Below are 12,801 nucleotides of genomic sequence, written 5' to 3'. Positions count from 1 at the left end.
TGTCGGATATCCCATTGTATTTATTTCCTAGCCCTGCAAAAACAAAGTACTATCCTAGTAACTGGTGGCTAAGAAATAAGAGCAGAGCCTTGCTCTTTGTGACAGCTCTAGAGTACAATTCATCCTTGACTCTTCCTAGTTCCTGACATTTACTGGCAATCCTGACATTTCTTGGTTTGTAAATGCATCACAGCAATCCCTGTCTCTGTTGTCACAAAGCCGTCTTCTCCCTCTTTGTATCTTCTTATAAAGACAATAGTCATATGAACCTGACACACACGTTGTCCCTGGATAACCTTGTCTTAACTAATTACATCTGCAATTCCCCATATTTCCAAGGAAGTTCAATTTCTGAGGTCTGGGGAGTTAAAACTTCAACGTATCTTTGGGGAAGGACACAATTGAATGCATGGCACTCCAAATGTTTTTGATTCTCGTTAACAGTTTTTGCAACTATTATATGCCAACACACATTATTTTTCAGTCTCTCAATATTTATAAATAAAAAACATATAATGTTGATTTATAATCTTCTGGGACAATGATTATGGAAGAAAGCAGGCCACAATAGAGCCAAATAGCAATTCAAAAGGCTATGAAATCATCTAGACAATCTCATTGTAACTGTGAAATATTCTGTATTAAAAGGAAGTCTAGTCTATGCAGTTTACATAAAACCACTAGAGTACTAAGCAAAATATTGTCTTTAATCATATTTGAAAGGAAAGCTAATTCGCTTTTAGCAGATGGCTGGAAAGAAAATCTCAGCTATGCAATGGTTGTAAATATTGGCAGCTAAAATCTACACATTACAGTGTATTACAACTTTTATGAGATTGAAAGTTTTAGTCAACAAAAGTCATGAAAACAGGGCTTCTCTTCCTGACAAAAAAATCAGTCAAAACTAAAGGCCAATCTCCATTCCACGAGGGCTCCCAGAGCAGAGAGAGAACTTTGGAACAACAGATATTGGAAGGGAACAGCGCAGAGTCCCAAGGCTCTGATGCTGAGGCAAGAATGTGAGAGTGAAGTTGGTAGAGTGCCCAGTTACATGTCCTGTGTGCTCTCTCCTGAATTGCCTTTTGACCTTCCAGTTCACACACTTTGGCCTGTAAAGGCGGCTGAAATTTAACAAATCCAAAATGGAACTCTGTGTTGTGCCTTCTTCCAGTTTCGATTAACTTTGTCCTGCATTTATCACAATAATCATTTACGTTTTTTTTCTCCTCTGCCCTCAATAGACTCTGCCTCTAGTATTAATATATAGCTATAGTTGATAAAAATATTATATTTGACTAGAGGCCTGATGCACAAAATTCGTGCAAGAGTAGGCCTTCCTTCCCCCACCTGCTGGCATTGGTTTCCCTCTGGCACCTGAGACCCGGGCTTCCCTCTGGCTGCCAGTAGGCACCTGGGACCTGGACTTCCCCTGCAGCCCCATCGTCCGGAAGGTCGTCTGGAAGGACATTTGGTCTAATTAGCATATTACACTTTTATTATTATAGATTAGCACCTCGTGTCACTATTTGTGACCACAGTGAGTATTACATTTTTCTTTCTATGTTTGGCTTATTTCAATTAGCATAATATTCTCATGGCCACCATCCATGTTGTTCCGAACAGCAGATTTCCTTCTGTTTGCAGGTGAATATTTTATTTTATGCATGTGTCACATTTTCTTGATCCTTTCATCTAGTAATGCGCATTTAAATTGTTGCTACATCTTGATTAGTGTGAATAATATTGCGGGAAACATGGCAGTGCGGGTATCACTTTGATTTTAATTCCTTTGGGTAAATACACAGAAGTTAAATTATTGCATCAGTGGCACTTCTATTTTTTATTTATTGAGAAACCTCCATAATGTTCTCCATCATAGCTGTACCAATTTGCTTTCTCCCGGTGCACCAGCGTTCACTTCTCTGCACAGCCTCATTAATGTTTATCTTTTGTTTGCTTTTTTGCATGTCTTGTCTTTTTTTATTATTTCTTTTTTTCTTTTTCACTTTTTTTTTTAGTAGTAGTAACCATCCTAGAGGGAATCTTACTGTGAGTGCTGCATCCATTTGCAGCTAGCGTTCAAGGTCTGGAGAAGGGGCTGCTCACAAACGGATACACTAGACAGGAAATATGAATTTAGAAGGCCTGGGGGAGCCAATCGGAAGCTTCTCTCTAGTGGAGAAGCTCCCTGACTTCTCAGTCCTCTTTGCTTTTATTTTATTTATTTTAAGTAGATTGTGATTAATGAACATATAATATTTAACTAAGAACACTGGCAATATATTGTGGTGGAGGTGTGGGGAGGGTAGATTATTCCACAAGAAGTTATAAGGTCTACTTTTGCCACTGTTGCTATGAAACATACTGTCAGTAAATCTGTAACTGTATTATTGGTTTTTCAAGAAGAAAACATACAGTTTATGTAACAAACACTTACATAGTACTTACTACAGTATGTGCCAGTCACTGGATAATTATATAATAGCTTTTCCAAAATTCATTCACCCACATGAGGACACAGTGACTAGTGAGAGAGAAACGGATTTCTGCTACTACAACCCTGCTCTTCTAAGTGGAGTGGACTATCATGGGAGGGTCCCTTTGTATTCATGGGTGCTCCAAGGGCTTGCACCACCAACACCCCTAACTTCATTCAATTTAGAGAAGATCACTTCACTTTTAATTGAAAGCCTTCTCAGTATGATTCTTAATTTTTTTTATGTGCCCCAGGTATGAAACAGCTCTGGTCACCAACACACACAGGCATCAAGCTAGGATGCACTGCTTTGCCCTTGACCAATATAAGAGCAACACCACCAAACAGGTGTCTCCTTGTCCACTGCCAGGGGTTCCCTTTGCTTTTATTTACTAGAATACACATTTGCCCTTTAGCAAAGCAAACAGGCATATCAATGGTAAAGTTTGGTAAACAGTAAAAGGATTATCAGGTTAGGGGATTGCCTTCATCCATTCAGCCAACAGCAATATTATGCTGATTTTCAGCCCTGCTGAATATCAAAGTCAATTAGCCTTCTAAAGGACTTCTGCATAATTATGCTCACTACTTATTGGTCTTAGCCTCCAGCATCTTACAACAGTAATTTTCAAGTTTCCCTCTCCCTTCCTTGGTGTTTTTTGTTGTCATATATTTTTAATTTTTCATACATTGAAACCCATACATACACTATTATTTTTATTTTAAACTATATCCATTTAAAATCTTGTAAGAGATAAATAATTATGATGCTTCCTATTTGCCCACATATTTGCTACTTTCAATGTGCTACCTTTGTGTATATAGAGATTTCTGAGTGGTATCTCTTTACTTCTGCCTAAAGGACATCCTTTAATATTTATGTAAGACACGTTTTCTGGTAATCAATATTTTCTGCTTTGTGAGTCTGAAGAAGTTATTTTGCGTTATTCTAGAGCAGCGGTTGTCAACCTGTGGATCGAGACCCCTTTGGGGGTCGAACGACCCTTTCACAGGGGTCGCCTAAGACCATCAGAAAACACATATATAATTACATATTGTTTTTGTGATTAATCACTATGCTTTAATTATGTTCAATTTGTAACAATGAAAATACATCCTGCATATCAGATATTTACATTACGATTCATAACAGTAGAAAAATTACAGTTATGAAGTAGCAACAAAAATAATTTTATGTTTGGGGGTCACCAACAACATGAGAAACTGTATTAAAGGGTCGCGGCATTAGAAAGGTTGAGAACCACTGTTCTAGAGTATATTTTCATTTGTTATAGAATGTGTATGCAAGATATTTTCCTTTTACTGGTTAAAATAGTTTTGTCACTATATTCTAGCTTGCATATTTTACAAAATCAAAATATCTTTCATATCTTTGCTCCTCTGTCTTTTATATATTTGCCCCTCTGTACATGACAGGTCTTTTTACCCATTGTAGTTTTTTTATTATTTTCTTGTGTGACTGCAAACAATTTGATTATAATGTTTCATTTCTTTTTTTCATGTTTTTGCACTTATCATTTGTTGAGCTTCTAAATCAATGGCTTACAATTTTCTTAACAATTGAAAACTTTTTAGACATTTATTTACTCAAATATTGTCCTACCTTCTCCTTATGTTCAGTACAATTTCACATGTATTAAACTAGAACCCACATTACTCCACTGAAGCTCTGCTCCTTAGTTCTGTTTGTGTAGATTTTTTTTCAGTTTCTTTTTCCATGTTAAAATTGGATAGATTTATTGGTGTATTTTCAAGTTTCCTAATCTTTTCTTTTTAGTAATCTTCACAATCCATTTATCATTTTTTTCTAAACATGCTATTAATTACATTTTGTGTACTTATCTCAGTCACTGTATTTTTCAAACATGCCCATGCTCTCCTTTAATTAAACATATAAAATATAGTCATAGTAAGGATTTTAACATTCTTATTTGCCTATTCTATCATTTCTGTCACTTCTGAGTCTGTTTATATGGATTCATAATTCTCTCTATTGTAAGTTCTGTTTTCCCTCTTTGTTTCATGCCTGATAATTTTGATTAGATAGCATACATTTATATTTCACTCTTTTTAGGGTGCTAGGTCTTTTTTTAAAAAAAAATTTGATGTATTATTGACTTATTTTCTGCTCAAAATGAAGTTACTTGTAAGCAATTTTGCACATTAAAGGCATGCAATCCAGGGCAGACTACCCTTTTATTTAAGTGAAATTTAACCAACTGGTAATGCATTCTAACAAACCATGTGAATGACAAGCCTTTTCCACTCTGGCTGTGATAACATGGTTTATTCTCAACCCTGTTTGAGATTCAGGGATCATACAACCTGTTCCTTTTTAATGTTCTTCCTCAGTCTCATTGCATCTCTTCACATTATTTGTAAGCCAAAAACTCAGAGGAAAATTAAGGAAAACCCTCTGTAGATTACCAGAATCCTTTGTCTATTCATTAAAATGCATCAACATTTCTTTTCCTTTTATTAATATTTTTTAAAATTCTGTTTTTATTGAATAAGGTATTGCATATGTGTCCTTATCCCTCATTCCTCCCTCCTCCCCACTCCTGTTCATGCCCTCAACTCCCTGGTGTCTATGTCCATTGGTTATGGTTATATGCATGCATACAAGTCCTTTGGTTGATCTCTTCCCCTTTAATTAACTGCTGCTACTTAAGCTTCAGTAAATGCCTTTAGGCTTGGACAGTGAGCAATAATTTAAATGGAATCTTCAGTTAAGACTACAATGAAAACCATATTTAAATAATCTAGTTAAATTTTATATTAATCATATTTTGGCTTATAGAATATTTAAAATTTTGCTACATGAATGTTGATTCATAAATCAGTTATCTGTGTAATTAGCATGTATATGGTTTTTTTAAATACTTATAAAATAAACTATAGAAAATATCCTGTGTATGAGGGCATATGCAGTCAGATATATAGACACTGAGCAGAAATCTGCACAAGCACAGATGGCCACATTGGCAACTCTTATGTTTTCCTTTCATTGATTGGTTGGGTAGGAAGTTCAGAAGCATCATTTCTGCTTGAGGAAGGACATATATTTTCAGGACTTTTATTTATGATTTGAGCTACTTTATGACAAATTTTCTTGTAGCAATTCCTCTGGAAAAACTCATGAATATTCTTTTCTTTATACTTTTCCACTTATAGTTATTGTCCCTCCTCTTTTGAGACTTCAGCTGAGATTACATTTGCTCTAAAATAGATTTAGAAACAGGATGGAGACCCAAGTCAACTCTGAGCCATAATGAAGTTTCTCCTTATATGAACCCCACCTCCCCCCCATTCCTAATATTTTCATTGCAATATTAAAGTTTTCTTCCCTATAATGTTTCATCTCCCTTAATTTATCTCTTACTTTTTCTGTATATCTCATTGTTTTTATCAGTTTTATAGAGGTACAATTGACACACATTACTGTATAAGTTTAAGATGTATGGCACATTGGTTTGACTTTCATATGTTATGAAATGATTGCAGCAATGTGTTTAGTTAGCATCCATTCTCTCATATAGATTCAATTATTAAAAAAGTAAAAATGTTTTGTTTCTCTAAGGAGAAATTGTGGGAGACTCTATTCTCAGTCTATATCTCCTAATTTATTTTTTTTATGTATGTATGTTGCTTAGATAAATGTAATCACTGTAAACATCTGTATGACTTGGGATTTTGTTTTTATTTTGAAATGGGAGATTTTTTGTTTACAAGTTCATTAAAGACTAAAAACTGTTTCTGTAAGGAAAAAGAAAAATATCCTCAGGTGTGGATTAACAAAAGAAAAAGAAGAAGAAAGAAAAGAGCACATGTTAAACTTTGTCAGTGGTTTGCTCCTCCCTATGAGTAAGTCTATGTGCTTCTTTCAGATAGATTTCTGTATGCGTTTCCTATGACAAATTACCACCAGCTTAGTGGCTCAGTGCAACACAAATTACTTATTTTACAGCTGGAAGTTGGAAGTCAAAACTGAGTTTCACAGGGCTGCATTCCATCTGAAAGCTCTACTGGAGAATTCATCTCCTTGCCTTGTCTAGCTTGTAGAAGCCATCAACATTCCTTGGCTGGTGAATGCTTCCTAAATCCTAGCCAATAGCCTAATTGCTCTTTCTTCCTCTGAGCTCTGTTTTCATCTTTATAATTTCTCTCTATATCTCCTAATTTAAATTGTTGGTCCAAACCTTATGTATGAGTAAAATTATACTAATAAAAGGGTAATATGCTAATTAGACCAGAAGTCTTCTAGACAAAGCCATGGTTGCGGGACCAAGGCAGAGGCAGTTAGGGGTGATCAGGCCAGCAGGGGAGAGCAGTTAGGGGGATCAGACTGGCAGGAGAGAGTAGTTAGGGTGATCAGGCCAGCAGGGGAGAGCAGTTAGGTGGATCAGGCCATCAGGGGAGCAGTTGAGGGCATCAGGCAGGCAGGCAGAGGTGGTTAGGGGTGATCAGGCAGGCAGGGGAGCAGTTAGGGACATCAGGCAGGCAGAGTGGTTAGGGGCGATCAGGCAGGCAGGCAGGTGAGTGGTTAGGAGCCAGTGGTCCCAGATTGCGAGAGGGGTCCCAGATTGGAAAGGGTGCAGGCCGGGCTGAGAGACACCCCCTGTGCATGAATTTCATGCACCGGGCCTCTAGTATAAGCATAAAAGGCCAACATGACAAAATATACAATGGCAAATCCAATACTAATAGCTGATATCTACTGAGTGCTTTAAATTTGTCAACCACAGTTCTCCACCCTTTCTTATATTGCCTAGTTTCATCCTTACATAAACCTGTGCAATTAATCAATGTATAGATGGTACAAGCAATGCACAGAGAGTTTAAATAAAATGTCATGATTCCAACCCAGATGTCCAGCCCTTCCTACAAAACACTCCACTATTGAGGCTACACTGCACATAAATGTGAGTTGGAAATTGATTTGTCAGGGTGATTTTTACTTTTTAATGGCATTAGTCCCACAACTTCATCCTTGTCTTTAGTTTGGTTTTCCTGATAATGGAGAGGGATCAGGCAACTTTCCTAAACAAACTTATGTGAGAAAAATAATAACATGATTTATATAAATAAGATCTGGGTTGCAGTTATATTTTCTGAATAGGAATATTCACTTTTCTGTTATTCATTTATTTTATTCTAGTGGCCCGGTGCACTTTATAATAAAAGTGTCAACCAAATTCATGATAGACAATGACAGATGAAAACACACGCATGCAATTGGCGCCAGCGAGAGCTTTCTATGTATAGACAAACTTGCTTAATTAGACCTGCTTTCTGATTTTTCCAGCCCAGTGAAGCACCCCAACTTCTCTTTATGGTAATTGTCAGCAACATAGCAGTAAATATCAACACAAAGCAGATTATTATTGTAGACCACGCAGGGAAAACAAAGGGTGAAATATTTAACTGCAGCAGTGTTTGACTATATTCTGAGCAGTGAGAAAACCTGAAGTCATTTTCAAGGTCCACCAGTTCTTACTCCTTTTCAGTCAGGTCAAGTTTCTAAGCTTTCTAAATCTCCATTGTCTGGCTAATGAAAAGAAAATAGGATTCTACTGAGTCTCCTATCTAACTACTCCAGGACTTCTGGATCAAATGAGATGAGGCATGGGAAAACGCTTTACAGACATTTGGTCAAAGTGTGAAATGTTTGCACCTGGCTATAAAGCAAATAGTGTTCCTGGGCTGAAGAAACTGCAAGGAGGCTAGTCACTAGGGAGAGGAAGCTGGGCATTGCTACATGATGTCATTACCCGGTGCCCACAGCCACCGTTTCTGGGCTGGGCTGTGGGTCACATTTTGCGCCATGAGGTCTTGGCAGCTTTGGCTTCGATTTGGTGGGGTGTCACTCCAGGGTGGTGGTGGGACCTGTGTTCCACTTGGGGGAAGCTGAGTGTTGCTTTGTGGGCATCAGGTCCACGATGCCATTTTTTTTATTGATTTTTTTTTTACTGAGAGGAAGGGAGAAGGATAGAGAGTCAGAAACATCGATGAGAGAGACACATCAATCATCTGCCTCCCACACACTTCCCACTGGGTGGGAACCAAGGTACATGCCCTTGACTGGAATTGAACCCAGGACCCTTCAGTCCACAAGCCGACATTCTATCCACTGAGCCAAACCAGTTAGGGCGCCATTTTTTTTTAAATGGCCAGTGCACATCACGGCAGCTCCTTCATTGAACATTGCTCCCTGGTGGTCAGTGCACGTCATAGCAACCTGTCAGACAATCAGAGGGACAGCTAGCATATTAGCCTTTTATATATATAGATTTTACAATTGTTTATCACGAGTCCCACTAAATGAGAGACTTGAAAACTGCAAATTAGATACTGACTCAAATATCCTTAGCTTTATTTTTAGAAAGATAAACAAATTTATAAAGATATTCCCTCAGTGCTGAATTAGAGTTATGAGTATGATACAGAGGTAGTATGAAAGGTCAATTGATACATCAGATTAAGGCCTGAACTATAGGAAACTCAGAAATAGACAAAGCAAGAAACGTCAAAAGGTCATGATCCAAGACTGGATTAAATTCCATGGGTAGAGTTGAACTTGCTAATTGAGACATACAACAGAAATAAGTGATTAGCCCACCTAGAGACAAGTGCAAGGGGGTTTGTAGGGATATTATCAGAAAGTAAGTTCCTTGAAATTAGGAACATTAATCTTAATATTTTTTCTTGGTGCCACAATGCTGTAGCACATACAATGATCGGTACTTTAAAAAAGTTTTTTCAATTGGAGAGAGAGAGAGAGAGAGAGAGAGAGAGAGAGAGAGAGAGATCAGTTGCCTCCCGCATGTGCCCTGACCGGGGTTCAAACCCAAAACCTGGGTATGTGCCCTGACCTGGGTAATCAGTACATATTTGACAAAGTATTTAACAAGTTACTACTTTATCATAACTTTATCAGGACTCAAAATCAAGTTCTATTCATTATCTTTATTCTTGTTCTGGTGGTTGCCATGTTTATAAGTACATGAGAAATTCTCATTAGTTACATTAACAGTATCCAATAAATGTGTGTTCTAAATTATGTTTCTATTTACCTATATATTGTTTATTAAACTATAATTTCATGCAGATATTTTTTTAAATTAGCTTACAAAATTTCCTTGAGGTAATAAAATACACTTTCATACACACACACTGAGATGTACTTGACTCAAAATCAAAATTGTAGAAGATTACTTACTAAAGAAATAAAGTGACAGAGTGCTGTTAAATGAAAAATCACTGGACTGAAAGTCAGTGTTTCCTGATATGAGTCCAATTGTGTCCTTAGAATCATCACAAGACGTCCTTGGAACTCTTTTCCGCTTCTGGTAACATTAGAGGAACTTCCACCTTGGATATTCCTTGTATCTATCTACTAGGAAAGTTATACATAATTAGTGGCAATACTCCAAATACTAACATATGCTTTACTCTAAGTTTAAAATTACAAATGAATTTAAAACCATATGGTATTATAAAACAATAGTTTGCCACCTCATATGGCATGGAAACAACTTTATTTTAATCTATGTTCACTGCTAGTTTTACATTACATCTTTAAATAGAAATGGGTAGGTTAGTGTAAAAATTACCCAATGATCTGCATCAATTCTCTAATTATAATAGTGGCACAGGATCAGTTGTAATTTTATTTTTAACCATGTTATAAAATTAAGATAGTCTCTCTCTCTTTCTCTCTCTTTCCTGTAAAGCTAATAATTCATCTAGAAAGGTGAGACATATTTATCTACTTGAACTATTCATACTCTATTTTTCAAATATTACTACTTTGTTTCAACAGTATATTATTGTAGTGGAACCTATTACCTTGTAAGCCTTCTCTGAGAAAAATAGAATATGTAATCTTATATTGCCTAAAGATATCTTTCTCTTAGCATTTATTTCATCTTCAAAATCAACATGCATTAAAACTCCAACTTTGAGTTCCATTTATCCTCATTTATCTATCAATTTCATCTGGAAAATAAATGGGTTAATATCAAGAAACTCTGAGCTTCTTATATTATTAAGTATGATATATGCTTAATTTAAGATTCTAATGACATTTGTGATACTATATTCTAGCATGTAGTTTTAGATGGTAATTATTTAAATTAATAAATAATATAGTATAATGCAAGAAATTATTTCTAAGTTTCATTTCTTGTAAATTTTTCCCAATGACATGTGACTTAGATATCTTATAACACTTTTGTATTAAATATAAATATACCAGGACTTCAAAAGTTTCTTTTTACTAATTGATAAAATAGATGAATAATAACTACACTAAACAATTTTTCCAATAATAGTATAATTAAAGCATCAGAGGGTTTTAAGAAATTAATTCTAAAAGATGTAGAGGTTAGTGCTCTCAACTTCTTTAGTCATCAGGAAAATGCAATTTAAAAGCAACATGAGATACTACTATATACATGCTAGAATGGCCAAAGTCAAGATGACTAAAAATTAAGTGTTGAATAGGAAATAGAACAATAGGAAATCTCATCTATTGTTAGCAGGAATGCCAAATGATCCCAAACGCTACCCTAGAAAACTGTTTAGCAGTTTATGAAAATATTAACTGTGCATCTATCATATGACCCAGCAATACCATTCCTGTCTTATCCAAGAGAAATAAAAACATATGTCTTATGGTTTTTAAAATCCTTGTACAAATAATACAGCATGTTAACTCATGATAACCCCAAACTAGAAATAGCCAAGGTGTCCTTCAATAGAAGATGGATAAAAAAATGTGGAGATTTTCACAATACATTATTCAACCATAATTTCAACAATGCAGATAAATCTCAAAAACATTTTGCTTTGTGAAAAAAGCTGTACACCACAGAGTATATGCTCTATGATCACATGCAAACAATTTTCTAACACAGGAAAATCTCATTATTGATTGATTCAGATGAGTGATTGTTTCTGAGAGGGGTTATCAATGGGAAAGGGCAGGAAGAAACTTTCTGGAGTGATGAAAATGTTACATACCTTGACCCTGGTAACTGATCGGCTTACACATTTAAAATATGTGGATTTCACCACCCATAAATAATACCTTAATTGTTTTTAAAGCCCTTAATGAAAATAAAAAGTATTTGCAATTCAATTGAAGCTTTGTTCTTCCTACTCAACTTCATTCCCAACCATAGCTCCTCAGAGGTAGTCATGATTCTGAAATTAGTGAGTATGCCTTTGAGGTATTACATAGTACTTGTACTACACATGCATGTAGCTATTACAAGGGACAATAGCTCTTTAGCTTAAAGGTACTTTTTCTGTATATTAAAGTAACATGATTTTAAAATTAGGAATAACTGTGAATGTTTTGATTTTGTATAAGATTTCATTCACATATTTTTAAAGCATATAAAGAATATGTATTGAATTAAATTTTCTTTATAGGAAGAAAAATAGACATATTTCTCATAAATCATTCTCCATATTAACTTCATGTTTTTCTACTACAGATCACTTCCCCTCAGACTCAGAAATTAATGAAAGTTTACAAATTATTTCCAATTAATCAATATTTACTAATTGATTATTAATATTCTTAATGGTAATTGACATTTCTTGAATTATTTCTAGGTCTTATGAACCCATGTTCACATTTTGTTTCCATTCTTAGAGGACTGTTGACTTTTTATTTGGTTGCTTAGGACCAATCTCTCAATTCCCTCAACTGTGCACAACTCCCCCATATGTTATTTTCTTTCTGCACTACCTGCTTCTTAAATATAAGACATTTCTGTATATAAGTGAGTGTATTGATTAACTATAATCATTGCAAGGTATTAAATATGTATATTACAATAGGCATTTTCACACACCATTGAAATAATACAGGACTTCCTATATTATAGGACTTTCTTTCTCTCTGTTTATTTGTATTCTACTCTAGGCCTTTTATATCTAACTGATGGTAAAAGATTCATTTTCTTTCTATTCTCATTTTAGCTGTACATCAATAGCATCAAGAAAGACTGAAACTGTGATGACAGTAAACACTGAAAAGGGCTTTATCTTTAGTCTGTCCTTTAATATTTCCATCAATCCCATTAGGGCGTTAAATATTATTGTACACTGTTTATGCCAAACTTAGATTTGTAATTCCCACTTAAAACTTAACTTTAAAAAAATAAATTTCTAAGGTGTTTTCCCCAAAACCAGCTCTTTTCTCAATCTTTTCCATCTCAGTAAATGGTAACTATGTTATTGCAGGTGATTATGCAAAAAATCTGGAGTAATTAATGACCTTTATCTTTTTC

General features: G+C 35.3%; 1 non-coding gene across 1 annotated transcript; it reads right to left on the bottom strand.

The window, feature by feature from the left end:
- Positions 1-2,717: 2,717 nt before the first annotated feature.
- LOC111823296 lies at positions 2,718-2,851 on the bottom strand. The gene has a single exon (XR_002826320.1). It is a non-coding gene; the product is annotated as a small nucleolar RNA SNORA48 (small nucleolar RNA).
- Positions 2,852-12,801: the final 9,950 nt, after the last annotated feature.

This window comes from Myotis lucifugus, unplaced genomic scaffold (assembly GCF_000147115.1).
Source record: "Myotis lucifugus unplaced genomic scaffold, Myoluc2.0 scaffold_449, whole genome shotgun sequence".
In the NCBI taxonomy this organism is placed as follows: Eukaryota; Metazoa; Chordata; class Mammalia; order Chiroptera; family Vespertilionidae; genus Myotis; species Myotis lucifugus.
Note: the sequence above shows the minus strand (reverse complement) of the source record. Positions and strands in the feature narration are given on the sequence as shown.